We start from the raw sequence: 27,638 nt of genomic DNA on the forward strand, positions 1-27,638 counted from the left end.
CCACAGAGTGGACATGCGAGTGGCTTTGGATTGGGTGGGTTGCGTGTCTGTAGCAAAGTGCTCGCAGTATGCAGGGCTGAACACCCACTGGCCACTTTCAGTCTTCACCCATCAGAAGGAATTTATGGCCTGTAAATTCCTTCCTGCTGAACCAGATGGAGACCCGTCCCAGAAGTACACAGCTTAAGTGTAGTTTGGTGTCTCTGCTCAGAAGCTTGCTGCTCCATTGTTGCAGGGTTCCCAGCTTGCAGCATGCGCATAATTTCCTCACCAGCTTCCTCAGAAAGTGACATTAGTTGTCCAAAATGCTGAACACTGCCCTCTGCTATGCAAACGTGACTCATGCATCTCTGAGCTGCTACTACAGCTGCCACTCACCCAGGTGCCTGTCACACTGACTTTGGGACATGCAACCCAATATGCCTGTGGGTCCTGAGTGCCCCATTTCTGCCTGTGGCCAATGCCAGGTCTCTGGATGCAGATTCCCAAAGACCCTCAGGACGTGCAATTCCCCCAGGTGCAGTTCGTGCTTCTCCAGAAGTGACTGTGCATGTCTGTACCTCCCGTCTAACATCTGCAAAATCGAAAAATGAATGCTGAGCTTCCTCATGGGAGGCTAGGCAGCTTGCTTCATTTTTATGTAACTTATTACAAGAACCCTAAATAAAAGGCAAAATTAAAATCTCATTTTATTTTTTCTTCATCTGGTTCTGCATAGGCTGGTTTAGAGCAATTTAATCAGATGTCTGGTTTGCAGTGCCCTGCTGCATCGTCTTTAGTTGGAGTCAACAGCAAGGTAATCCAGCATTTTAGCATCTGAAGAGAAACGTATGCTCCAGCCCTCATAAAGCCACGTTCATCCACTAGCCTGATTAATAACTTCTTTGGCATTCCATGGTGCTCAGTCCAGGGAAAATTACTGAGTAGATATTTACTATATTGTCAAACTTATTTTGAACTATTCATGTGGGCCTCTCACCACCTCTCTGTGCAGTTATGCAATCTTGAAAACCACAAATTAAAGCCTCTAAAGAGATGCAATAACAAATTGTGGTAGCTCTGAAGAAACCCCCAGGAAAAAAAATTGATCTCTCAAAGTGACCTCTTCAAACTATGCTGACAGACAAAAGCCTGAGTAAACAGATGGGTTTGCAACCCTGAATATCAACAAACTTTGCTCTACTAGATCAGTGAGAGATATTCTGAGGTAAAAAAGCTATCTGGTCCTATATGCTCTACTTGTAGCTGGATAGGGACTTTGGAAATGACTTTTTCTCCATTCCCTGGAAACAGCTTTGCTTTGTTTTTATAGCTTGAAGGAAACCTTTGAATTGGGGTTTCCTATTCAGCTGTGGATAGAGCAGAGAACTGAAGCATTTTGCTTCACTAACCCAATGCTACACTTTCCTGCCACAGGAAAATTCAGTCATGTCCTGAGGCCACTGTTTCATGGTGAATCAAACGGTGGCTCTGTATGGCCCTACAAGCCATGCTCTGACATGCTCAGCTGAAGTGCAACACTCATGTATTAACTCCATGGGAAAGGGTGGAATTCTTTCTGCAGCCCTCTGGTTCTCGGAAGGTTTGAAGTGATGTCTTGCTGCTGTTCTCACTTCTGTGTTAGGCTGGATGGTTTTCAAAATTCTGTGTTTTCACTCTGGTAAACCCCCTCTCTACTTCCCAAGGGCTGCACCTCCCAGTTGGAGCTTGGATTATTTTTAGGTGTGTGAAGGTAGTCAGTCTTTCTAGGAATGCGTATCACTGATATTAATAGTGTGGGAACTTATGTCTTCCTGTACACTGAGGATTTCATAGAATATATCCTAAAATATGGGTTTTACAGTGGCACATCTGGTTATGGGTGGTTTTTACTCTTCTGCATGTGGTCTGTGGTTCAGCAGTCACTAACTTAAAAATACATAAGTTTGTGTGTGTGTGTCCTCGCACAAGTGCACATACATGGTTCACATTATTTCCTTTTTTCTGAGAACTTTATAGCTGTAGTTTTTCTTCATTTGATAAATGTAATTTATAACTCTTTTAAAGTTTTTTTTTCATAAACAGGAGCTACAAAATAAATTCAGCAACTTATAAAAGCAAACCCTCAAAAAGCTGAAATTAAAACCATCAGGTCTGCTTTGATGTAGAGGATGTGTTGAAATGGTATATTTACATGTTTATTTTCTATTTTATAATTTCCTGCACAAAGGCACGCAATACTTTCTGACAGGAACTGAAATGTATTTTGGAGGAGTTCCACCTCTCATGTCATCTAAGCTCCATGTTGTTAATGTGGTAGAACTCTATGTGAAGGAAATGAAAAAGACTTTCCTGAAATAAGAGCTGGACAATTTCTACTCATGTAAGTGGCTACCCAGTGACTGAAGAGAGGTACAGTGGTGCAGTGGTAAATTACTCACCTTTCTGGTATCTGTAAGAAGTGGGTAAATGTTATATTGCTGAAATTGGTGGTGGATAAACTATTTGCAGTTGTTTGCTTGTAGTGACACCTCTGGAAAAAAGTAACCATATGCTGGAGTCTGTGCAGGGGTCTGGCTGTCTCTGGAGCTGCCTCTCTCTTAATCTTTCACCACTTTTAGATGACACCTGTTTTTCTTTTCCTCCCTTCTGCCTTTTTTTTTAATAAAATATATATGACTCAGAAAAAACATACAAAGCCAAGCACCTAGGCAATGCCTGGAGTAGGTTTGAGTATGGAAAGAAAAAGGTTCTGTGCTGCAGATTCATCTATAAAATCACTAGCAGAGCCATGGACTTTGAATCTCCTACCCACCCTGTCACTCTTACCTTCGAATACATCACAAGTGTGTCGTATATGACAAAGAGGTGCCTGGCATTGAAGCTTTTAAAACTTTTTTCCCTCACTTTTTGCTGACTGTGGATTGAACTGGGAAAGAGTTGTTTAAATTGGAGGGAGGACTGATTCCACAGCCACAGGTCTGTTAGTGCAATGCTCAGGTCTCATCTCATCCTAAGTGGAAACCAACATTTTCTTGTGTCTGTGGGCCATCTACCAAGGCTTTGTGACCAAGTGTGCAGTTCCCCTGATGTGTTAGTGGGTTTCTGCACCTGCCTCTCCATGGCTGCTCCCTAGTGCCCCTGTTATGCCAGCTGCCTGTCAGGCTGGGGTAGAAACTAGATAAACATAAGGTTCTGGATTAAAGAATTCTGGTTTTAAACCCAGATGGTTTTGGTGAGTGAGTTTATTTTAGAATCCCTAAAATAGTGTCTAATAGCATAACTTTCATTGCAACTCGAATGACAAAAGGTGCAACTTTCCCATTAATCCTTCCTTACTTCTGTTTGCACTGTGCCTTCTGCCTCACTGATCCTGCAGTGACCTGCAGTGACATGCTTTGGGGACTAAGGGGGCAGAAGAGCTTGGCTTTAGAAAGAAAGAGTTATTTCTTGACATGTTAGTTCCCTAAACTTGCTAATGATGAAAGGAAATGGTCACCTGTGATGCAGGGGAAGCACAAGAGAAATGTCCACAGCTTGTGGCCAAGGCAGGGCTAACAGGACCATCCCATCAGACTGATTTAGGAATATTATCCATCCATCCCTGGGTGGAATTGCATAGTGAGGTGTGTTAAGAGCTTCATGACAAGTTTCACTGCAAATGTGTATAGTCTTACCCTTTTGTGTAGTGGAATAGCATAGGAGACATACAGGTGATAGTGGCTGTCACAAGGTCCAGCTGGGCAATGTAGCTGGATGGAGTGCACAGCTGGCTTCTGGGGGAAGCCAGCAATATCAACTTCAACAGCAGCTGCTAACACACTTCCATCAGTGGGAAATCAGATTATCCAGAACCTCCTGTGCCAAGCACATCCGTGCTACCCATCAAGCAAAGTGCTTGAAAGCTGCTGTGGCTCAAGAGCTCAGGCTGGACCCCCTGGTAGTACAGTATAATTACAGTCATCTGAATGGTTTGTTCTGCAGCAAACACAACAGTCTAGTCCAGAAGTGGAACCCTGTAGAGTAATACTTAAGCAGCGACTTTATACACAATGAATACAGATTAAGTCCTTGGCAGAAAACAGAAAATACTTCTTCCATTGTCTTTGTTTCAGGTGTGCTGTAGATGAGGCTAAGGAGATGCAATTTGCTTGAGTCTAAATCTGTTGTTTTGGATTAATGACAAACATACATAAATCTCTAAGAAGATTTTAACAAAATTCACCACGTGCAGTGTTTTACAACAGAATGTGTTTCAGCACATGACAAAAAATTCAATACACTAAGGCTGTTTAGAGAGATGGGCACAGCAGGCTGATAACTCAGGTTAGTTTATCATCTTTTAAAAGGCAGCATAGCAAGAGTATTTTCTCAAAATGTTACTGGGATAGTTTTGAGTTGAAAGACTGGGTCCAGCCTCTGTCAGCATAAAAGGAACATCACTGCTTTGAGATCCTTTGCCGTGGGGGGGGGTGTCTCACTGCTGCTTGGCAGTCTTTGTCACAGGCTGGTTCTCAGAGCCCCAAGGTTTTTGTGATGAAAGCTGTGAGTGATCAGCAGCAAAACTCCTGGTGTTTTCCTTGTGATTGTGATTTTGCCTGAGCCATGTAGTACGATAACAAACAAAAGGAGATCTGAAAACTGAGGGTCCAGTATTCATCATCTCACTTTCCTTAGCAAGTGCAGTAGAATATAAAGAATTTGAATATTATACAATTTAATAATTCTCATGTTTTAAGGCGATTGCATATGCCCTGCCTGAAATGATACACACGTTTGAATTTTCATTCTCTAACAGAGGGAAAGGCAGGAAAAAATAGCATTTAAAAAAACATTTATTCAAGGAAAATTTTTAGGGATCATGTATAGGATAATCTTCCTCAGGGTGACCCTCATTTTCTACAATATAATGGTTTTATCCAGCAGTGGTTTAATGGTTTTGAATAAGCTGTAGAGCGGAGGAACAAACACTTTAGTGAGAATGGAGGAGTTTACTGAAAGGCAGGAGCATCAGCCTACTTTGAATATAGTATGGAGATGATTATTCTGCTGACCTTTTATCCTCACCATCACTAAAATGTATATTATGAACATAATGGGGCCTGGTTTTGTGTAAACGATTGCTGTAAGCATGACTGACTTGTTTGAAGCAAGTGGCATGCCAAGCAGGAGGCTGGAAGGCACCATTTCTGTGCATGGAGGCTCTCATCAAACAACTTTCTTGCTTCAAGCCTTTTATTTGAGCATAAATGTTTGTGAAGTTTTCCAGTGATTTTTTTTTCCTGGCATTCACCCCACGACTCTTATTATTTTTAGCCATGTAAAATGGCATTATGCAATTGCTGAATTTGTTTCTTTCAGCCCATGATGATCTATAAGACTTAATTTCCAGGATACTCCCTTGAAGTTACCTTCTCTTTGTGACCTCAGGATTTCTCTTCCCAGACCTCTAGTATTTATTTTTACTATTTCTGTGGTCGAGGTTTGGCAATATTGTTTTGGATTAATGACAAACATACATAAGAACTGGAAGGAACACATCTTAATATCCTAATTTAATGTGTGGATTGTTTATCAATAGTAGAAAGAAGTTCCTGGACAGGTTTAACACAGCCTAATAATAGGCCTCTGCAGCCAGATAGAAAGATTTTGATGTATCCGAACTGCATGTAATTCTTCACTTGTTCCAAAATAGATGAAATTTGCTTATTTTATATTGCAATGCAGTATTTCTTTCTCAGACTTTGCCCAGAAAGAATTGGAAGTGGAAGTCAGTTAGTTTGGACAAGTATGCATTGTTTATATGGAATATTTTAATTGACATAAAATTGTGTAAACCTTCTAGCTCCTCTGCTCTTGGATGAAGAAAAGATCTTTGGCATAACAAGATCCTGAATTTCTCTTCTATTTTTACTTTTATGCAGGAAATTGCAAATAATTTAATGCACAAATTAAATTACTCAGCATTTTACTCAGTTGTTGAATTTTCCTCGTAAGCAGTATATTTTGCTTTCATCATATACCCAGTTATTTTTTAACTTGCATCTTCTTATTTTTGATTTCTCTGTATATTCTCATCTACCTTCATGGTTTATTTACTCAGGCTTAATTCCTTCCCTACACAGCCTACTGTGAATAAAGTGTTCCTTTGAAAATGATTAACTTTGCACTTTGTTTACGGTGTAGTCTTGCAATGTTATATCTCATACTCATTAGCAGGAAAACAGAAATAAAAGGAGAAACATTAGTTATCACTGCAAATCGTTTTTAATCCTCTGGGATCAGGATGTGACCTAAAATGTTTAGGTTAATTCAACAGCTCAAGTCGATTTAAAGGGTCTCAATGTTTCTGCCTAACAGTGCATCCTCCTATGACTTTTTATTTTTAACTGCTCAACAGTTCTCACTTTCTGTGAATTTTAAAGTTATTCTTAGACTAAGCAATATAGTCTCTTCACAGAGAAAAACTGTGACAAGCATATCTATGTGATACAGCTAATAATTTCTGAGGGCACATCACATCTACCTGAAGATCTAGCAGGAAAAAAACAACCAAAGACTAAATGGTTACTTTTAAACTTAGATATGAAATTTTGGGTTCCAATGCACTGTCTTCAATGTGTGAATTATTCTGGGTACCTGGAACGGTCCCCCCTTCCCTGTGGAACTTAATGGCCACAATACTAATCCCTTGCTACTCTGTCTTACTTGAAACCAAGTTTGAATTTCTTAAAACAAGAAAATGCTGCCTTTTTTAGAAAAGTATTAATAACTCATTTTAAAAATGGGAATCATATACTTACATATGCAAATAAAATGGATCAAAGTGATCTAAGTCCACTTGTAAAAATGGGAAAGATCTCTGAAATGCACATTTATTGCAAACAAACCCTGGATTTGTTAGGTAATGAGGAAATAGTTTTTTAAGAACAATTATGTTGTATTTGGAAAACCTGACATTCTCTCAACTAATTTTAATTGGCATTATGCTCCCATTGAGCCAAAAAACTACCAAACAAACAAGGAAGACAGCAGCAAAATATAAATATAAACTAAGAGTAAAGTATCTCAGCTGATGAAACCATAGACAAAAGCCTCTGAATCCTTTTTTACAAATACCTTCTTCAAAGTTGGATGCTCCTTGAACAGTTGCGTCCCATGCCTATTCCTTGGCCTTTTCTACAGTTGTTGACATTGCACTGCCAATGAAGCAGCTGTCACTTTTTACCAGCATAATGCCTGCCAGCAGCTGGCTCAGAAGTGCTGCTTTTAATTAAATTTCTGATTTCAATTGGATTTTGGTTTGCAGTTCGCAGCTAACAGAGATTTTCAGGGTGGGGTCTTACGGGGCATCTACGGGTGTTTCAGACACCTCTGTGGCACAGAGATCTGTTCAGAAAAATAAATCATCACCTTAAAATTACAGTTTTCCTCCATTACTTGTGAGAGCTCTTCCAGGATCTCGCTGCTATAATGGATAGAATTATTCATATTTTCAGCTTAACTGTATCTATGGCATATTTATGCTGTTTGTTGGTGTGCCAACATTGTCTCTTTGATGAGGCAGTTATCCTCTCTCCTCTTTCTCTGTGAGTTAAAGAATTGTAGAATCATTGGTTTGGAAGAGACCTTTAAGATCATTGAGGGCAGTCCTACCCCCTCGGGCACTGCTCAGCCAGGACTAACAAGCCAAACTGTTGTGGGGTGTGTTGGCACTGATGGGGACAGGCAGATCCAAGCTCTCTGTTAATCTCAGTGAACTGGGATATGAATTGGCCCTCTCCTGGTGCCTGTAGGGCTATGGCAGTGTAATGCTAAGCCTGAGTTGGTGAGTTCTGCTGGAAACTTCATTAGCACTGATTTAATTCAGGCCATGTAGATTCTGGGACAGTGTGAGGCCAACTGAGGCTCACATCGGTCTGCACCTGTTTGTTCAGATGTCTGCACAGTCTGTTCTCATGAGATGGATTTTCTATTTCTCTGATCCTTCTAGAAGCAATTTTCTGCACCTGTTTCATGACAAGTCCATTTGCCTGCATCATATAGAAAGGAATTAATTGGAGAACAAAAGATGGCTCTACCCTCTCCTCCTTTTCCTTGCACTAGCACTGCTTGGCACAACATATGGTCACTGGTTCAGTGCAATCATTCTCATCAGTCAGGTTGACATCTGGAAGTCACAGACAAACACAGATGCAGCTTGACAGCTGAACACCTGGGCAAGGAACGTGGCATTTCAGGGACATGCTGGGTGTACTTTACATGTGCTCTGTTATTTGAGCGCTGCTGTGCGATATGGCTTGGACCTACTGGAAGCCCAAAGGACAAATGAAAACTTTGGGTACATTTTGTTCTGAAGCCTCTCTTGTTGTATCAGCCAACACACTGTAGAGTCAACCCATCTTGGTGAGCCCGGTGTGACTGAAGAGGCTCGGATGGATTGTGCACTCGCTGGCCATCTGTGTTGTTCACATTTCCCACAGGCTGGATTTCCTGCCCATGTGGTGCATGGCATGGGATTTCCCAGGCACAAACATGGGAGCCCAGGCACATGCTTGGGGGCCGTGTGACAGGGCTGTGGCTGTGGAACTCCCCCATATGGAGCACAGCTGTGTCTGTCCTTGAAAGGAGTGACCTAAATTTTACACAGTGACGTATGACCAGCACATCCCTCACTGCTGGAAATACCCCATGTGTTTTTGAATTGTACTTGTTTACCGTTGCTGCCTCTCTTTAGGGGCTTATACTAACCCTGACTTTGATTGAACCATCTAAAGTTTTCTCCTCCACGTGCAGCTGGCAAGTACTCAGTTTATTGTGATATTTTTTGCTGCTAGCTTCATGAGTTTGAGCTAGGCAGTTCTGGATTTCATCCTATTCTTACTGCTTCAGTCCTTGAAGTCATTTAGTTCTTCCAGTGAAACACTCCAGTCTTGTTCTGTACACTCACAAATTTCCCAAGGTTGTTCCAAATTTTTGCCCCCCAGTGTTCTATGTCATATATATGGTTTGCTGACCATATTCTTGTATTTTAATTTGATCATGATAATAAGCAGACAGCAGATAACCTTAGCTGGTGTATCTGTCACAGCTTTTGCTATCAAAATAGTGCTGGTAGTGTTCCCAACTAAGGTTCTGCCAGAATGTAATTAGAAATGTACCTTTAAAATGTGATCTTTCTTTAACTACTGTAAACATCTTTTAAAAGAATTCCAAAGGTTTTGCTTAAAAATAAAACTATGCTTATGAAACACTTACTCTTAGACCAAATTAACACTAAGGATGTAACATAATATTAAAGCTACTATGTTAGTAAAGGTTTAGATTTCCATGATGAGGAATATTTGCCCTTGTTTAAATCAGCTGCAACTTTTTCCTATATACGGAATCATTTAGGTTGGAAAAGAACTGCAAGATCATGGAGTCCAACCTTTGACTGACCACCACCTTGTCAAATAAACCATAGCACTAAGTGCCAAATCCAGTTGTTTCTCGAACATCTCCACAGATGATGACTCCACCACTTCTCTGGGAAGTCCATTTCAATGCTTGACAATCCTTTCATTCAATGCTTGACAGCCCTTTCAGAGAAGAAATTCTTCCTGATGCCCAACCTGAACCTCCCCTGGTGTATCTTGAGGCCATTTCCTCTTCTTGTCACTGGTTGCTGTGAGAAGAGGCTGATTCCCAGCTGGCTACAATCTCCTTTCAGGTAGTTGTAGAGAGGAATAAGGTTTCCCTTGAGCCTCCCTTTCTCCAGGCTAAACAACCCAGCTCCCTCAGCTGCTCCTCATATGACTTACAGTGACCCCAGCTACTGTGATAAAGCACACACGTCTTTCTTGAGTCAGATGCCAAAGAGATACTGCAACAATCAATCCTGGCATTGGTCTGTTCCAACATTGGTGTTGAAGTTGGCTTTTAAAGCCATTTTGTACTGTTAGCCTAATAACTGGGCATTATGTTGCTATTTTTTCTATGCCACAAGGTTCCCATCCCCTTTCTCCAGCTTTCTGACTGTGAAGAAAACTGAAGAAATATAAACCAAACGCAGTAGTGCATCTGAAAGCAGTCTAGGTAACGACTCCAAGTGACAAGCTGGGCCACATCTTGCATATGTTCAGCACTGATGATTGAAGTGTTGACATTGTCATGGTGACAATTAAGAAGCAAGAAGGGGAGGATCCTAGATCTGGCTGATTTAATGGGAATATTTTGGTTCTAATATCCATCTCTTGCTAAGAACCACCCAAATTTAGTCCTAGCAGTCTCCATGAATATGAACCCTTTTTAGGGGGAACCAATCTGGAAAAGTGTGTGTACTGAGAAAATAGGAAGGTGTCCTGTACTGAGCAGCTCTGTTTTTTGAAAGCAGCAACTCATCTGGATAATCAGGACAGAAGTTGCTTAGCTAGTGGGTGCCACCATCACTTTGGCCAGTTGGTCTCTGACAGGAGACGATGAAATTTGACCATGTGGCAATAGGAGGCGGTGACGCAGACTCCAGCATTTAATGAATCACTTTTAAAGGTGTTTGGAACTTTTTCTCATTTCTAGGTTCTAATCAGTCAGAGAATGATTTTATAAAATATTTATCCTCCATTCCATGCATAAAAATGGTTTACTTTATTTGGTGTTTGATGCATTTTTTTTCTCCATTAGGAGATCAAGCCGTAATCTGTTAAACACCTGAAGGGAAGTTTCCCAAAATGACCTGATATGATGAATACAGTTATAGACTATAGCTGAAGAGGTGCTTATTTTCACAGCTATGGGAACTGTAGAAACTGAAATATTTTTTTCTGAAAAGTTCTGACATCAACTTTTTTTCTCTTACAGAAAGCTTTTTACTATAGAATTAAAGTTGCACGAGTATATTTCCTAGCACTAAACATTCTAAAAATAATACAGGATGATAAATAAGATGACATTTAAATTCAGTACAGTGCTCACTGCCACCAAACTTTGTAACGACAGCCCTCTTGTACAGATATTCAATTTAACAATACATCACCTTTGATTCACAGCTCTGAATAGTTGAAAAATCCTCATGTGATGATTGCCCCTGACCCCCAATAACTTGCCATTTGTTTGAATGGCATTCAATGAGTAAGCACTTGAAGCAGTGTACCTCTGCACATGTCAGTAATGTTTGTGTGAGGTTTAATTTAGCACTGTATATTATGTCTCAGCCTTCACTTTCTGGGAAAGGTGATGTGAGGATATTGTTTTACTAAGTAAGGACTGCAAAATTCATTATTTACTGCACGTTAATTTGATGTACCATTTTTAAATTCTAGATGGATTTTTGCCATTCAGCTGCTGAACAATATAATTTTGGAGTTCAGCCCAGGTGTTTGTGTCCTGAGGTACATGAGGATGACAGTACTAAAGAGGTTGTTAGCAGCTTTCTGACAGATCAGATATCCTGTGTGTTGGGGGTGAAATCACTCCTTTTTACATAAGACAGCTGTTCAAATGCAGAATTCCTCTCCCCATGTGTATTTGAAGTGTGGGGTGGAAATTTTTACTTCCTCTTCTGCTGTAATTGAGCTATGTAGAACTGCCCTAGAATTTGCTGTATTTGTAACTGGACAGTGGTATAAATGCCCAAAATACAACTCTTCTGTTTAAAATATATCAGGTAGGTTTTTCTTTTGTTTGTTGAAGTTTTTGTTAGCTTTTGTTTTTGTTTTTTATTTCTTTAATAGGAAAAATGAAGTGCATTAAGTTTTTTCAGCTGGCCCATTTGATTTTTCCCAGCTCGAACATAAAAATGTCACAGGAACCTGTGAGTAATCTGAAACACAAGGTGTGACTGAGGTATATTTTCAAGGCCATTCTGAGACATAACATACTTTTAAAAAAACTGTTGTAAGTCCTGGTTCAAGCTGGCATGTCTTAGTTATGGTGGTGCTTTGAATGGTACGTCAGAAACTGTGGAGACGAATATAAAGCAATGTGTCTCTTTTCATCTCTCTTGCTACACTTCATTAGAAGGCTATCAACATCAGTTCTAACTTAGCAGCATCTCAGTCTCCATCTCTGAGTACTTCACTTCTTCCTGTTACACTTTCTTCCCAGGATTTAATGCCATTTCTCCAAGGTGGCTCTTCTCCAAGCTGTACAACAATAAGCATGGGTAGATGTACATCTCCTTGAGGACCACTGGAGACCAGTCTTCACCCAAATGGAGCTGCCGCCCTACTCAAAGACAATGCTAATGATAGCCACAGATCCATAGTTGCTGAGTGCCTTATGTGCTTGTCCAAGAGGGATTCACGGACCTATCGATGCACTTCACTCAATAACCACAAGTTCATAACAATTTTTGACTCTTACTAATATACTACAATACAAATGAATGTGTTAACAGTGCCGTTGTTGTTTGGAAGCAGCACTATTGCTTATGAGAGAAGAGTTTCTATTTTCCTACCACAATTATCACATATTACTATTCATTTAAATTGGAATAGAAATGAAAAGTCACTCAGGCTTTGGAATATGGACATTTAATATGTCTCTTAGACATCTATTTTTTTATTTTAACTTATTCACTATGTGTGTTTTCTTCTCTCACTCTGTACCCATTAATATCCTTCAAAAATGATTGTTTTTTTGAAATACAACTTCAAAAGAGAAATGTGATTTTCCCAGCATGCTGAAACCTTGGGTGGTATGCAGTGTTGTCACTAGCCATATAATTTAAAATTAACACCATTGACAAATGCTGCTTTAAAGCTTCTATTGAAAAATCATAACTTGTAAGTGCGGTAGGGCTTTTTTGCTGATCTGGATTTACATTTGTGTAATTTACAGTTAATAACTGGAGAGATCTTGTTATAGCTTGATTACTCTTCTTCTGTATGCCCCTTGTTTTGTATCCTGTTATTCACTCAAAGAACTTAATTAAATGAATCAGAGTATAAGCTCACATTTGCTGCAACAATCACAATTCCCCATAGATAATTTTCTTTGGCTGATCTTGCTGGGATTTCCAGGAAAGTTCCCAGAAACTGTTTCACAGAATAGAGGGATTTCTCTTTTTAAAACCCTTTTTTGGTGTTACACAAATTTGAGCCCAGAAGAGTTTAATTTTTGAGAAATAACCATGAATACTACATGCATGTGTGACTGTATAATAACAAAATCTTCAGAATAAATTTCGTTTAAGTTGAATCTTATTTGATTTTTTGTGGTTGGCTTTGGAAACATTTGGTAGTTATTTTCCATTGAAATTCACATCCTCTTGGGGCAGCAATGTGTTTAAGTTCTTCTGTTATTTCTGCTCTGTAATTTTAATTTAAAAACTTATTTTCAATTTTTTTTCTGTTTGCTCTGTTGTGTGTACTTATCTTTCACATGGCAATAAATAATTCTGCATTTGGTATTGGTGGTCTCGGCCTTAGCATGCATGTATTTGTGTTGAAGGGCTACAAAATATATCCCAGTAAATAGCATTCTTCTTTATTTTGAGAAAGAGAGAAGGAAGGGTTCTAATTTATATCCATATTGCTGAAATAAAAATGTGACCTCTCTATTCAAGAACGTGGCTGTAAATTTTCAAAATTACTTATATGGCTTAAGTGACCCATTTATAGATGGCTAAACTGGGATATTTTTAAGAAATAAATTTTTAGAGAAGAAGGTTCAAGACTGCAGCAATTTGGACAGGACCAGCTGGCCCCAAAGAACCAGTAAAACTCTCAACTGCTGTCTGTGAGTACAGTGCAGTTCCCTTGGTTTCTGTTGCTTTTGTTGAGTCAAGATGCTTGATTTCTTGATTCTTGTTAGACATTAAATAATACTGAATTATGCCTCAGTGTACTGACAGTCTAATGACAGGCATTAAAGAGATGAGGCACATGGAATGAGTCACAAGGGAGAATTTGTTTTGGGATTTTGGTTTTTTTTTTGCTTATTAACAATTAATTGAAGACATTTCTATGAGAGCAGGTGAAAGCTTCCTCCAAGCATGTAGCAGACTGACAAGGTACAAGTCAGCTTGAATCCAGAGGCTGTGTCACTGGGTCAGTGTTCCACTATTTAGCAAGAAATGGTAGCTCAGGCAAAGTCACCTGTTTGACAGTGCTGCACAATGTTCTGCTAAATGCTGGGTTGCTTCTTGCCAGCCTAAAGGGAAGAGTGACTCTGACTTTTCACACATTCACAGAAATGCATCCATTTCTGTGAGTATCAAAGGCTTATTCTGAGGGTCCTCAAAGCAGTCCAGTCATCTCCAAGGAGGTTTGTATCATAGCCCAAGAGCTCTAACCAGAATATATTGAGGCTAAGTGTCATACCTAGGAGCTCCAGCTGAAATATGGTTTCAAATGGCAAATACTAAGTAAGAAAGAGATCCTGCTTCCAAAACTTGAGTCTGAATTGGGATGAAACTTAGATGGAAATGATCATCCAGCCCAATCTCTTGCCAAAGCAAGATTATATCCTGCAGGCTGTTTTCTAGCATTTGCCAATCTGGCTATAAAAGCACCAAACAAATAGGCTCCATTACTGGGAAGAGTCTGGGAGGCTGTTCCATTGTTTAAAAGACGTCATGCCAGTTCATTGTTTTCTGAAATTAAGTATTTATTTTTTTTCTTATCTTAGTTACATCTTATCCTTGGTTATGTTCTGAGATACCAAATTAAAATCTGACATTATTAAAGGCAATATAGTTGTTGGCTCATACAATCTACCTTTGTGTCCTCAAACCCAGAGTGTTGATCGCCCAAGGGAAAGAGCTGCACAGCTGCATGACCATGATTATTCTATGTAACAGGGGCCACGGCAAATGATGGCTATAAAATACCTTTTGCTGCCTTTTTGTATCTAGCCTTCTCTTTCCTAATTAATAGCTTTCTCCATCCCATCACAGCTTTTGTTGTTCTTCAGTGAGTGTTTGCCAGCAGCTGTATCTACTTTAATAAGTAGTGTGGCCTTGTAAGAGTGTGGGGTGAAAACAACACAGGACCTATAGAGTAAAATGTTTGGTGCTGAGGGCTTAACATCCACAGTCATGCATGCTTCAAGATTTTGGAATAGTTCTGGGCTGGTCCCTCAAACTGCATGTATGTACTGGTTGGAAATCATTATATGCACTTCTGGAATGCATTTTCTTATATAGTTTTGTCTGAAAGCCTGTGAGTGTGTTTTGTTATGTGAATCAGAGCGTAATATGTAAGGATGAACTAAAATGCTGGTGCAGATACAAACCAGATATTTTTCAGAGTCTGTTGTCCAGAGCTGAATGCAGCTTTATATATCAACAGGAGAGATTTGAGTCAGACATCAGGAAAATGTTTTTAATGGTAAGGGCAATGAAGCACTATAGAAGTTGAATAAAATCCATGCTGAAGTGTTTCTAAAAAAAGGATAAACAAAACATAATTTACTAAGAAGAAAGATACAGTTGTTCCTACACAGAGAAACAGAAATGGATTTGGTCAGTTTATGGCATCTCTTCAAGCCAAATTGCCCCTGGAGAAAAGGAGGTGGTGGTGGTGGTGGTGGTGGTGGTGGGGGGGGGGGGGGGGCAGGGGTGGGACGACGACCTTATTGCTCTCTAAAACTACCCAAAAGAAGGTTGTAGTGAGGTGGGAGTTGGGCTCTTCTCCCAAGTAACAAGAACAAAAGGAAATGGCCTCAGTTTGTGCCAGGGAAACTTTAGATGGGGTATTAGGAAATATTTCATCATGAAAAGGGTTGTCAGGCACTGGAAGAGACTGTCCAGGAAGGTGGTGAAATCACTATCCCTAGGAGTATTTTAAAGATATGTCGATTTGGCACTTGAGGACATGGTTTAGTGGTGGACCCAATGAGTTTAAAGGCCTTTTCCAACACAAACCGTTACATGATTCTATGATGGGTGTCCCCTTTTTTTATGCATACCAGTTTCATTTTCTCCAGTATTTTAATTTTGTGTCCTTCCTCCTGCTATTCATTATAATTTTCTCTTTTCCTTGTCTGTTATTTATAACTTGGGCTTGTTAAGCTACATCCTGGAGTCTCATTGAAGACAATTTACTCTCCCAGATACCAAAAGTTTTTAATAAAATTGACTCAAAAATAATGTCTACCAAATAATGTACATAGTAGGTGATAATCTACTGTGAGCCAGATTTCAAAACACATATCATGTTTTCTTCAGGTCAGTTTAAATTCAGGTTCAGATGAGAAATAATCACAAATGCTTTACTCAACTGATGGCATATAATTGTTTCCCAACATTAATTTGGTCAAGTGGAAAACTTCATGTTAATAAAATTGCCACCATTCTCTTACTCTATATTGTAAAGTGTTGTGAATTCCATTCCATATTCTGTGTATCGAGATGCTCAGTGTTGAGAAAGAAGTGTCTTGAAAGAGAACTGCACCCCACAAAATATGCATTTCAGAGCCAAACCCCAAACAAATCCTACTCCTAAGCCTCAGATCACTCAAAAAGTGATTCAATAAATTTTGGCTTCTCTACCATTGAATTTAAGTGAATTAAGATATTAAGACCTTAACTCACTAAGATTTCTTTTAAATGCCTCCCTTCTGTATAATAATTTTTTGATTTACGTATTTTCTGCTGTGGCTTGTGAAGATTCCAATGTCCCAAAAGGACAGGCCTTTTAAGTGGATGGTACAGGTGTCCAGTTTTGACATAGAGAAGCAGTCTAGACTTGCCTCTTGGCTGCTGTTTAATGCAATCTCTGGAAAAATGAAAAAGTAGACTTAAACCTACCCTAAAATGTTTTAAAGTCCAGGTCACTTATTTCCCAATAATCTATCTTAAATCTGATTCCTGCTCTAAAGATAACAAAGATTTAGAGATCCAAGGCTATTTCATATGTGTTCTTTTGTGCTTTCTGATGATATTTTATTTAGAAAAAGATATACTTTTCTTTGTAAGATATTTCTGTTTTGCTAGGATAAATAATATTCAGAAATATTTTCTTGATGTCCAAAATTATGTGTATACCTCTATCCATTTCTGATACTGAATTGGATAATGTTAAAAAAGAACAATAAAGGGGGATGTTTTGCTACAAACATTAGTTTTGGAATGAAAACATTTTCATCTATGAGGCTCCATTTGTTCTGCAGTTAACAAATACTTCAATTGACACTGTTGTCAAACCAAGGACATAAAACTGAGAGTGTGATATGTTATCTACTGCCAATTACGTAAGCTCATGATGCATAAGTTATTGCAAAAAATGAGGTCATGACCCCTAAACCGACTCCTTTTGAAGTTGTAGTTCTTTATAAAGCCTTGCGCATATTTGTATATTTTAGTTGGTTAACTCTTAACTGAATTTATGCAATTGCTTATGAGAATGATTGTATGGCATTTAAGAAAAAGCAGACTCTTTCATCTACAGAAATACTGATTTGTTGATATGCTTATAGAGAGGTGAATCTGACTAAACCATGGATTTTAGTTCCTAATCAAAGAACTTAGATTAAGTTCCTTATCAAAGAGATGCTTGAAAATAAATATTTTTGACAATCAAATGTAAATATTAAAGCTATTGCAGTATGTTATCTTGCAGTGAGCAAGAGGATTAGGACTCAACCTCTCCAGTCCTTGTCTTACCTTTTTTATGATCTTTTTTGGCAAAGCTACACTAATCACTGAATTTTCCCTTTTGCTTTCAGTTCTCTTTCTGTATGACTAATATGACTAAAAGTAATGTTTACCATGTGAAAATAGTGTGTAAGTAATAGATTTAAACCTTCATTTGAAAAATGCCAGCAAAACTGGGAAGAGTGTTAAGTGAAGAAATCACTCCACTTGGAACTGCAACAGTGAGGTCCTTTTTCATGTCTCGGGCAGATGTTCCAGAAACTTTAAGAATAAAGATATTGTGATGCTAAATATACTTAGCACCTTCATTCTAATGCAAGGGGTTTGTTAGAGGATCATTTAGCTAACGGGTTTTTTTTAATTTAGAAAGAAAAAAAGTATGACTTTTAAATATTATTTCTTTTCAAAACTTGGTGGAATTATGACCTTTGAGATGATTTAACAAAGCCTCTCCTAGAACAGCTAGTAGTCCTTGTTCTTCCTCATTCAGGTCAAGGACTGAAAACCAGATGTTTCATACTCTAGTAAATGACTTTACCAAGTGGTTTCCTTTTTTTTCCCTTGTGTTTTTGGGACCCCCTCAGCTACCTCTGTTGCTCTGCAACTTGCTAGCTACATATAAACAGTTACCTATTCACTGACCTGGGGAAAGACCAATGCAATAGTTTGATGGGCAGTCTGAGTTCAAGCCCTTGTTCAATCAATGGTTATTTATTTATACAAAATGAAACAGGTCCAACAGGAGATACAGAATACAATAATAGCCTGATATTTTGGTGGCCAGAAAGACTGCCTGGAATACAGGATTCTGACATCTTGCAGAACAGAACCTTGAAATCTGGACTCCTGTGCCACCAGTCAGTGTCTTGATCACAGGATGATTATCTAGGAGGGGTGGCAGTTTTCTTGCTCTTTGATGTATTTCATCCTAGGCATGAGAATCTTCCCCAGGTAAGAACTCTGTAAGAACTGGTAAGTGCCTGAAAAGGGTTTGGTCTCAAGAGACTATAATTTCTCAGTGAAAGAATGCATTGCTGTGAACTCCAACAGGGACATGACTAGAGTTTTCACGACCATGTAGGTCCAGAATGGTTTGTCCATTGTGAAGATCCATCAATGTCCTGAGTTTGAAGGAGAGGTCAACAAGCAGTACTGGAGGTCATAAGTCTCAGGAAGCCTGCAGAATGCCAAATCATATGTCTGTGTAAGTGTCAGACTTGTAAATCATCTGTTGGTACAAAAGTTTAACAATGGGGAAATGGTCACATACAAACATTCATTTGGGGATTAGGCTTATGAGTCTGGCTGCTTTTAAACACTTCAGCTGACATTGATATGAAACCAGGGCATTAAACCAGGAGCCTGACATGTGATCTGTTGCCAGTTGCCTTCAAATTACCATGTCTGATGAGAGAAAAAAAGAGATGAAGTGAATGGAGAAATGGGACAGGTCATCTGGACTCTGATAATTAATGTTCCCTAGAAAATAAAAGTTTTGAAACTTTCCTGGAAATGAAGTTTTATGATCTGCTACAACAGCCCACAGGGGGAATGCTGCAACCTACACATATTGACAATTGTGGTATTACCAGACAATTAATTTTTATGAGTAATTTCCAGAGCAACCCTCAACCATGCAGTCACGCACACAGTGGAACAGTGTGCCATGGAATTGAGACTCAGCTAAAGGCCAAAGATTATACAGATTTATTAATATTTGCAAAAAAGATCCTAACAGCAGAGAGCAAATTGAGCAACAGAAGGGAGAAGAAGGAATGGACTTGACAATAAAATAAGCTCTGTAAGGATATGATCCAGAGCATGGTGAACTCAACAGAAAGATTTCCCATTGATTTTTTAAGATCTTGGATAGATCTCAAGAGAAATGAGACACACCGTCTTAAACCTTTCCCCCTACTTTCTCCATCTGAATGGAAAATACATTCTTGTTCACAACTGGCATACCCTTTAGTGATCAAGAATTGCAAGCAAAATGTTGATCACATTTGAGATGTAGAGCCAAGAATCCCTACCTAAGCAGTCCCAGAAGTGGCTCTCCAAGGGCTAAGCAACTGGCAAATTCTCTCTAACAGTACCTTCATATTTGTATTAGACTCAGAATAGTCTTCCCCTGTACTTAATGTTGCAAACCCATTCTGCTTTCTCACTTAAAACAGAGAGAATAATGGAGTAACTGGATTTAAAATTTCATTTCTCTTAAATCCTTCTCCATGCACACTTTACTTGCAAAGGTAATTTAGTTGTCCTCTACTTATGTTTAGTCTAAATAGTAATAGCTGTTACTTTTAAACAGCTATTAAATACTTCAGTAGCTCTTAAACCATGCCAAGGAATACTTGGAATAAAAGAACAATGAACAGAGATGACTGGACATGAAGTTGTAGAACTGAATTTGTTTATATATCATTCAGAAGAAAATAATAGTTCTGTCAAAGTCGCTGTTAAAGGCTGTTAGAGAAAATAATATACTTTGCACAGAGTCTACACAGATCATGGATTATGGCCCCAAGTGATAGATCTCCAAGATAAGCTTGGTTATCTATTTTCAAAATTTTTCCTTCTGTGGGAAAAATAGATTGCTGCCTAATGTAAGTAATGTTTGAGAAACTCATCCTGCTGTGATAGCAACTCTTATTTCATCTTACACACTGAAGGACATAATTTATCTTAACACTAGGCATTGAGCGAGGCCAGCTATGGGGAAGTAGTACTAATAGGGTTTCCTTTTACTGCTGCACTCACTTGAAATATACAGTCAAGCCAAGCCTGGTTTAAGGACTCTGTTGGTTATTTTCTTTAACATGATGTGAAAGACCAAGGCTGCTTTATTGCAATGGAAGGATAAGTTACCAGCAAGACGTGCTGAGTTGAGGAGCTGGTGACAACAAGAAAGAGAAATTGTCATTACTTCCCGTCACTTTGGAGATACAAGAATAAACTTCCTTACAGAGAAAACCAGAACATTTTCAATGGAGAATGCTCAATAGACAGTGCTACTGTTTGGTGGGTTGCAGCCTTCTCAGTGTCCAGCAGGTCAGGAGTGAGCACTTCCACATCACTCAGCACAAGCCTCTCACCTTGCCCAGGCCATACATGACTGGAGCACCTGCTTCTCATCTTCTTGTCAATCTGGATTCCATCTGTATCAGAAAGCCCAAATTCCATGGTCTGAGGATTTACCCACTCCCTTCACAAGCATTGCAGGTACTGGCTTTCACACTGTGAAATCACTCTGTGTTGCTTCCTCCAGGATCCTGTAAGGTAGCATCAGTGGAGACAATTGTCCTTCACCTAGCCTCAACACATACACAAACCCCTTAACAACAAGCACTGGCATCTCCTTCTGCAAGGTGATTCTGACCTAGGGGGCACAGCACGAGCACTGCCTAAAGCTTTGCAACAGAGCAGAAAATATGCAGTAGAATTGGATTAAAAGAACAAAAATGGAAAAGACCTGCAGTTTTCTGCTGTTACAGCACTGGACATGAAACGGCACTTCCAGTTTAAAGTCTGTCAAATGACGAAGCACAGATAGTGCATTTGGAGTTATCAGTTTAACTTTTGTCCCAGACCTTCCTGAGGACACTGGGAATCCCTCTATGTTTGATAAACCACAATAGAGGCTCTTTCCTCAAGGACAGGTAAACACATAGACATTAACAGTCAGGTTGTAAAGGATAACTGAGCTTACCCAAGGACTTGTTTTCTCAGGTTCATCTGCACTATCAGCTTGAGCATATCTGTGAAGGTCCCCTTGGGTCATGCAGGTTGCCCTCTTTGTCTTGGTCTCAGGATTTTTTTATCAAGTTCCCTGTCCACAAAGAGGTGTGGCAGAGTGATGCCTGAAAACCTGGTTCTGTTCACTCTATCAGTGCCACAGTAGATCTAGTTTTTTACCAGGATGCCCCAGTGACTCAAAGAATGAGGGGGACACAGACTTTATCTGTAGAAAGTATATTAAAAATCTGGTATGTTGCCACAAATAATGTAAGATGGAAAATCCTGATTCAAAAATCAGGATTCAAAGGTGAACATGAGTTTATTGGGCAGAGACAATTATTTAATCCATGTTGTGAAGCAACAAACCCACTAGTATCCTGATCTTGGTTTTATCTGGAAAGTGATGATAAAGGCAAAGATGATATTGTTGTATGTCTACGACAAAATTAGTAGATTTTTCTGTGGACCCCATCCAAATACTACTGAAGCCTCCAGGAAAAAGCCCCACAAAACCTCACAAAAACAAAAGGTGCTTTTCTGTGCTTGCATACCAAAGTAGATGTGTATCGGTTTTGCTTTTAAACACAAACCTTAGGATGCATCCAGACCCATCCAGCACATGCTTACACAGCTGATGTGTACGTTTCTCCTTTTTCCACTCTCATCAAAAGGCTCATCAAAGCTGTGGAGATGTTTGATATTCCTGGTGAGACGAGGTCAGTGCCCCTCTCTTGGAGCTGATTCATATGAAGTGGAGGCTGAAAGGGGACAGAGGGCAGAGGGAGAGAATGGGTACTATTTTTAGCACAGAGACATTTATCAGTAGCCTTGGCATCACTGGAAATCAGCAAAGAGAAGTCTCTGTTGGGGACATGATACACGAAATAATATACAGAAGACATGTGGAGACCTGCAAATAGCAGACTCCCCTATGGTCACACCATTGACACCTGTTTGCATTCAGATTCTATCATACTTGTGTGCCAGTATTTCAGACTTATTATTTTTTCCCTTAGTCTTTTAGGGGGTAGCACAGATGGTGACTTCTCTTGTGTGTTTTGCCCTTTACACTTGTTTCTAGTGACCACCTGACTGCCTTCATTGTGGTTCTGTTCTTTTCAGAGTGCTATTGATTATATACGGCACTTTGTGGGAACCTGGTATAAAGGGACAGCTTTATAAGCCATCATGGCTTATAAAGGTATCTATTTTTATCAACCTGAGCAATTGTTGCTTAGAAAAAGAGACCCCTACTTCCCAGGCTGTGTGTTGCTGACCTCGGTTAGTCCGAACTCCTTTGACCTCAGTGCAGCTTAAGCGATGTGACAGCCGAGTCAGCCCCTTTAATTCCAGTCTTTGTGAGGCTCATGTGATAATCATGCACTTGCTCTGTCAGAGGAACCGGCAAAGAGTGATTCTGTCCGTACTTGCTCCCTGCAGCAGACCTCTTTCTTGCCTTCTCTCTTCCACCAGATTCCTTTCATTTCGTTGGTTCTATTCAGGAACAAAGAGGACTTTGTTGAATTGCCTTTGTGGTTTATTTTCCTGAGCCTTGGAAGATAGCAGACTTTTGCCACCATTTTATCCAATCCTTTATCACATGCACAATACCCTGAATGCTTAACGGAGGCTAGTGTGTGTTAGCCTAACTATCTGCTTTTTTTTTTTTCATGTTTGAAGCCAAGGCTTACTTCTGGATGCCAAGTTAGGAATAATGGCTGGAGTAAAAACTCAGGGAGGGGTCTGTCCATGCGGCTGCAATAAAGGATTCAGTCAGAGGAGCTGTAGTCATCAGTAGCTTTCATCTTGTTTTTCATGTTCTCTGGTTTTACTAGGCCCCCCATGCCTATGTAGAAATCTATTTCTTTACAGGTGTAGAACACATCTTCATCAAATGGTCTTTGGCACATGTTCAAAAAGAGATAAAAATGCATTGGCTGGCCACTACAGCTGTTAATATTTTGCAGTTTTTATCTGAGCCTGTAAAAGTGTTTTGACATGCTAAGGTGCTGCAGTCTGCACAGATGCAGAAAGGCAGTTCAAAAGAGTGAGATGAAGGACTCTAATTTATAGATTTTACCATAAAAGTCTTCTCCAAATCTCAGGACAAGTCAGTAGTGTGGTGAAGACTAAAAAGAGCAGCTGACTCTGATCTTCTGCCCTAACCACTGTCCCAGCTGCTTTTCACATGACCTGCCACTCTACCTATTCCCAACATATAGCTCTCAATGTGTTTTCTTTATTTAATGCATCAAAACATGTTTTTTAAAACAGTGGAAAATGTAGCCATTACTCAAGGCTGTCCTTGAGTGATAACTTTGTCTGTTTTGTCTATTGCCAGAAGGACACAGTGTGGTCCTGGAGTCTCTGGACAAGGTAATCACTGAGAGTTGCTTCATCAAACCTCTTCCCATGAGGGAAGAGATCTATAATCTTTGTTTTTAGTGGAACAGACTAACGTATCTGAAAGGGTAGTAGGCATCAAAATACAGTGCTTCTGAACTCTGTTAAAAAAGGTCGGGCAGTGTTTAATCCCGAGAGTGATCTCATGGACCTTGAGAGAATTTCATCAAGGATGTAGTTAGTCTGTATTTTGCAATAATCTGAAGGAAATAAGCTTGACATTTCAGAGATAAAGCTCACAAGCAGTACCATTCCAGTCACCCAATGTTCTTTGTAAATGGGATTTCTGTGCTGTTTATTTCTAAAAAAGTCTCATGTTCAAAACCTGAAACTTTCAGCCCTTACTTGAGCAAAAATTACACAGAAACCAGCATGAATAGTGCCTAGAGCAAAGTGAAATAAAAGCTGGAGGATCTGGTGCTGTGTTATTTGGCTCGTGCTGCAGAACTTCAGTGAATTTGTCTCTAGTGAGAAAAGTGAGCAGTTTTGACAGCTTTTATTATATTGAATTACAGTTACAAATAGGGGCATTGGTTTGCAGAACATTTGAAAGCATGATAAACACAGTCCTAATGAGAAAGATGTTTCTTTTTATTTGACAGAACACCACTGTTTTTTCTCATGCATACAAGTGCACCAAAAAAAAAAAAAAAGACCCGGTTATTTGAGGCAAAATTCCTGAAATATTATTCTCTAAATCTCTAAGCATTCACTTATTACTTTTTATTCACAAAAGTATTTGATGATTATATTGTCTACAAAAATTGTAGCAGTGATAAAAGAAAATAAAATTGTTAGTTCAAACATGGAGTACCACAGTGTTTTCTTACGAATTTAAGTATGAATTTAAAATCAAACACGCTTTTCAACATTAAAAATCTTATTGTCCAGAGGATAAATGGTTCTTGCAGGGAGGGAATTGCTTATATCCCTCATGCAATTATAGTCTTTGGGTTGTTTAACTCTGGTTTCACCCACCATGGTGCTTTTTGAACTTTAAAGCCTGCAGTGAGGAACTTGTACTGCAGAAGAAAACAATTTAACATCCACGTGCACATAACAGTTGTAGCAAGCTCACTGGAGAGAAATCTGTTTGTAAAGCAGCTAGTGTTATGGGTGCTGCTAAAAATAGCAATAATAGCAAGATAATTTTGCTTATCCACCAGTAACACTTGCAAGTGAAGGCATTTTGCTGCAGCTGTTAGGGATTCAATCACTTCTAACAAAGGTGTTTAGTCCAAGACGCTGAGATTTTACATGAGTGTGAATTTCACTGAAAACCATTTAGCTCTGCTGTCTGTTGTGCTTCTAAACTTGCATCCCTCTCCATCTTCTTTAAACATAAAGGGTTGCTGTTGCCTGTGCAGGTTCATTCTCTTATGCTGGTCCCACACACAGACCCATATATTCCATCACCTCTTTTACTTTTGATGGCAGTAAAATGGAACCAGGAGGTTATTGCTATTCACACAAGTTTTCACACTTTTGAGCCCCCCCCACAGGTATGTCTGTGTGTGCATGCCCTTGACACATGCATGTCCCTGCGAGCAAATGTGCTTACCTTGCTGGTTTTCTAATTTTCTGAGGAATTTTCAGGAGACTTAACTGAGCTTTGTTTCTGCTGGCTGAGCAATTTCCTTACTTCTTCCTCACTTGCCTGTTCCTCTCTGTCCTCCCCGCATGCCTGCCTCAAACACTGCAGCCTGCTGAGATCAAGCCTGTGAGCCGCCCCGGGCAGGGACACCTCTCCTGGTGCCTCCTGACAGCATTGCCTGTTCTCTTCAAGTTCATCAGTCCAGGAACTCGCTCCTTGTGTGCTGATGCAGTGGGGTGCAGTACCAGCTGAGAGGAAGCTGCCACGAAAGCCACAGGAGCAGAATGCATATGGAAATGAAGCAAGATACGACAAACCTGCCGCTAGGGCAGCCTCAGCTCACCCAAACCGTGCTGAGCAGAGGTACAGCTGAAGGAATTTTTCATGTGTTGTCACATCCTCAAAGCTTGTTTTTCAGGGCATAGAAATGCTTTTTGTTGTCTCAGAAGCCACCTCCTGCACATTTACAACTTTTAAATCAGCCTCACTTGGATTCAGCAGAATTAGGGATAGGGAAATCCTATTAGGTCTTATTATCATTTGAGCTACTAGAGCAGTATTGTTCTATATGTTAATTTGCCAAGCACTCTGTTCCTGTTTAAATAACTCAGTGTAAACACCATGTAATTACTGTCTGTGCCTCTTAATACATATTAATATGTTTGAATAAAGATTTTTAGTATTTCCCTTAGAGTTCAAACACCTTCCTGCCTCTTTTTAAAGATTTAGCTATTTCTCCTCATCAAGAAGGTCATGTTAGTTTTGATGAGGCACTGGAGGGAGGGTGAAACTACACTGACAGCTTATGCCATATGTCCTTTAGCCAAAATGCTTTTGGACTGCCTGTTGAACCAACTGATTCCCTTAAGACAAAATGCAAAAGGAATATTGTCTCTCAAAACCTCTTTAGAAGCACAGTGAAGAAGGAAATGCCTACTTTGGCTTCTTGCACCCCACACAGATTATTCCCAGTGGCTGCTCGAAGTGATGCACGGGAGAGTACATGTTCTCCCATGTGCTCCAGCCCTTGGAGAGGTAGCATAGGTGGGAAAAAGCTACCATCACAGGCAGAGAATGAGTTTATTTGATTGAGATGATTTTAATCCAGTGCATCTACTCCCTGTGCAGCAGTCTGGTCTCTCAGCTCATGCCCTTGCAATCCCAGCTCACTGGAAGACACCTTCCCTTCTCTCCCTCTGCCAGCCATTCCCATCCAGTCACACCCTGGCAGCCTTCTTACTTCATGGTCAGGGTTTCTGCAGAGTGGTGTGCTCTGGCATTGCGTGGAGCACCTCTGGGATCTTGGGGCTGTGGTTAGCACTGCTGCAGTCCCAGAGCAATGAGGTGGCACCTTCTCTCTGCAGAAGAGTTGCTGCCCTGGCCACACTGAAACCTTCACTAATGACAGACCTAAAGTAAAGAGGTGTGTGCCCGAAAGTAAGGACCTTTACCTGAGGCTAGTAAAGATGCTGGCCTGATGCAAGGTGACATTCAGGTGGAGATCTTTTAATGCCAGGTGAGAAAGAAGATGCAGCCCTGGAAGTGTGTTCCTAGAAGAAAGGCTGACAGCTCTTACTGACACCATGGTGACACTCTGCCATGTTGTTACCAGTGTCCCCACTGCTCCAGGCAGCAAGCTGCCCAGTGAAAAAGGACCTGATGGTGCTGGTCGACAACACCTAAACATGAGCCAGTGTGTGCCCAGGTGGCCAAGAAGGCCAGTGGCATCCTGGCTTATATCAGCAATAGTGTAGGACAAGGGCAGTGATTTTCCCCCTGTACTTGGCACTGGTGAGGCCACACCTTGAGTCCTGTGTCCATCTTTGGACCCCTCACTCCAAGAAGGACATTGAGGTGCTGGAGTGTGTCCAAAGAAGGCCAATGGAGCTGGGGAAGGGTCTGGAGCACAAGTCTGATGAGGAGCAGCTGAGGGATCTGGGGGTGTTTAGCCTGGAGAAAAGGAGGCTCGGGGAGACCTTATTGCTCCTTACAACTAACTGCCTGAGAAGAGATTGTGGCGAGATGGGGGTCAGTCTCTTCTTTTTAAGTAAGCAATAGGATGAGACAAAAAGGCCTCAAGTTATGCCAGGGGAGGTTTACATTGGATACTAGGAAGCATTTATTCAACAAAAAGCTTGTCAGACATCGGGGAGGGGTGTGCCCAGTGGTGGGGTTGAGTCACCACACCTTGAGGTATTTAGAAGGCAAATAAATGTAACACTCAGGGACATGGTTTAATAGTGGACTTGACAGTGCTGCATTACTGGGGGGACTTGATGATCTAAAGGTTCTTTTCCAGCCTAAGTGGTTCTATGATTTTGTTGCTGTGGCTGGCGTGCAACA

General features: G+C 40.1%; 2 long non-coding RNA genes across 4 annotated transcripts in view; one reads left to right on the forward strand and one right to left on the reverse strand.

Moving 5' to 3' along the window:
* LOC125328036 overlaps positions 1 to 13,158 on the forward strand; it is a 75,810-nt gene extending 62,652 nt beyond the window's left edge. The window contains exon 7 of one of the 2 annotated variants that reach the window (XR_007204506.1): positions 12,064 to 13,158. This is a non-coding gene — a long non-coding RNA (uncharacterized LOC125328036). Of the gene's footprint in view, positions 1 to 2,209; positions 2,797 to 12,063 lie in introns of those variants that run through there. The other variant, XR_007204507.1, reaches the window with a different exon arrangement.
* A 6,083-nt stretch (positions 13,159 to 19,241) lies between these two features.
* On the reverse strand, positions 19,242 to 27,090 carry LOC125328039. Of its 2 annotated transcripts, none has more exons than XR_007204511.1 (3): positions 25,263 to 27,090; positions 21,889 to 22,056; positions 19,242 to 20,832 (listed from the first exon to the last, which is right to left on the reverse strand). It is a non-coding gene; the product is annotated as an uncharacterized LOC125328039 (long non-coding RNA). The 2 variants fall into 2 exon arrangements; XR_007204512.1 differs by lacking the exon at positions 25,263 to 27,090 and adding an exon at positions 22,576 to 23,367.
* Between the last annotated feature and the right edge of the window lie 548 nt (positions 27,091 to 27,638).

This window comes from Corvus hawaiiensis, chromosome 6 (genome assembly GCF_020740725.1).
Source record: "Corvus hawaiiensis isolate bCorHaw1 chromosome 6, bCorHaw1.pri.cur, whole genome shotgun sequence".
In the NCBI taxonomy this organism is placed as follows: domain Eukaryota; kingdom Metazoa; phylum Chordata; class Aves; order Passeriformes; family Corvidae; genus Corvus; species Corvus hawaiiensis.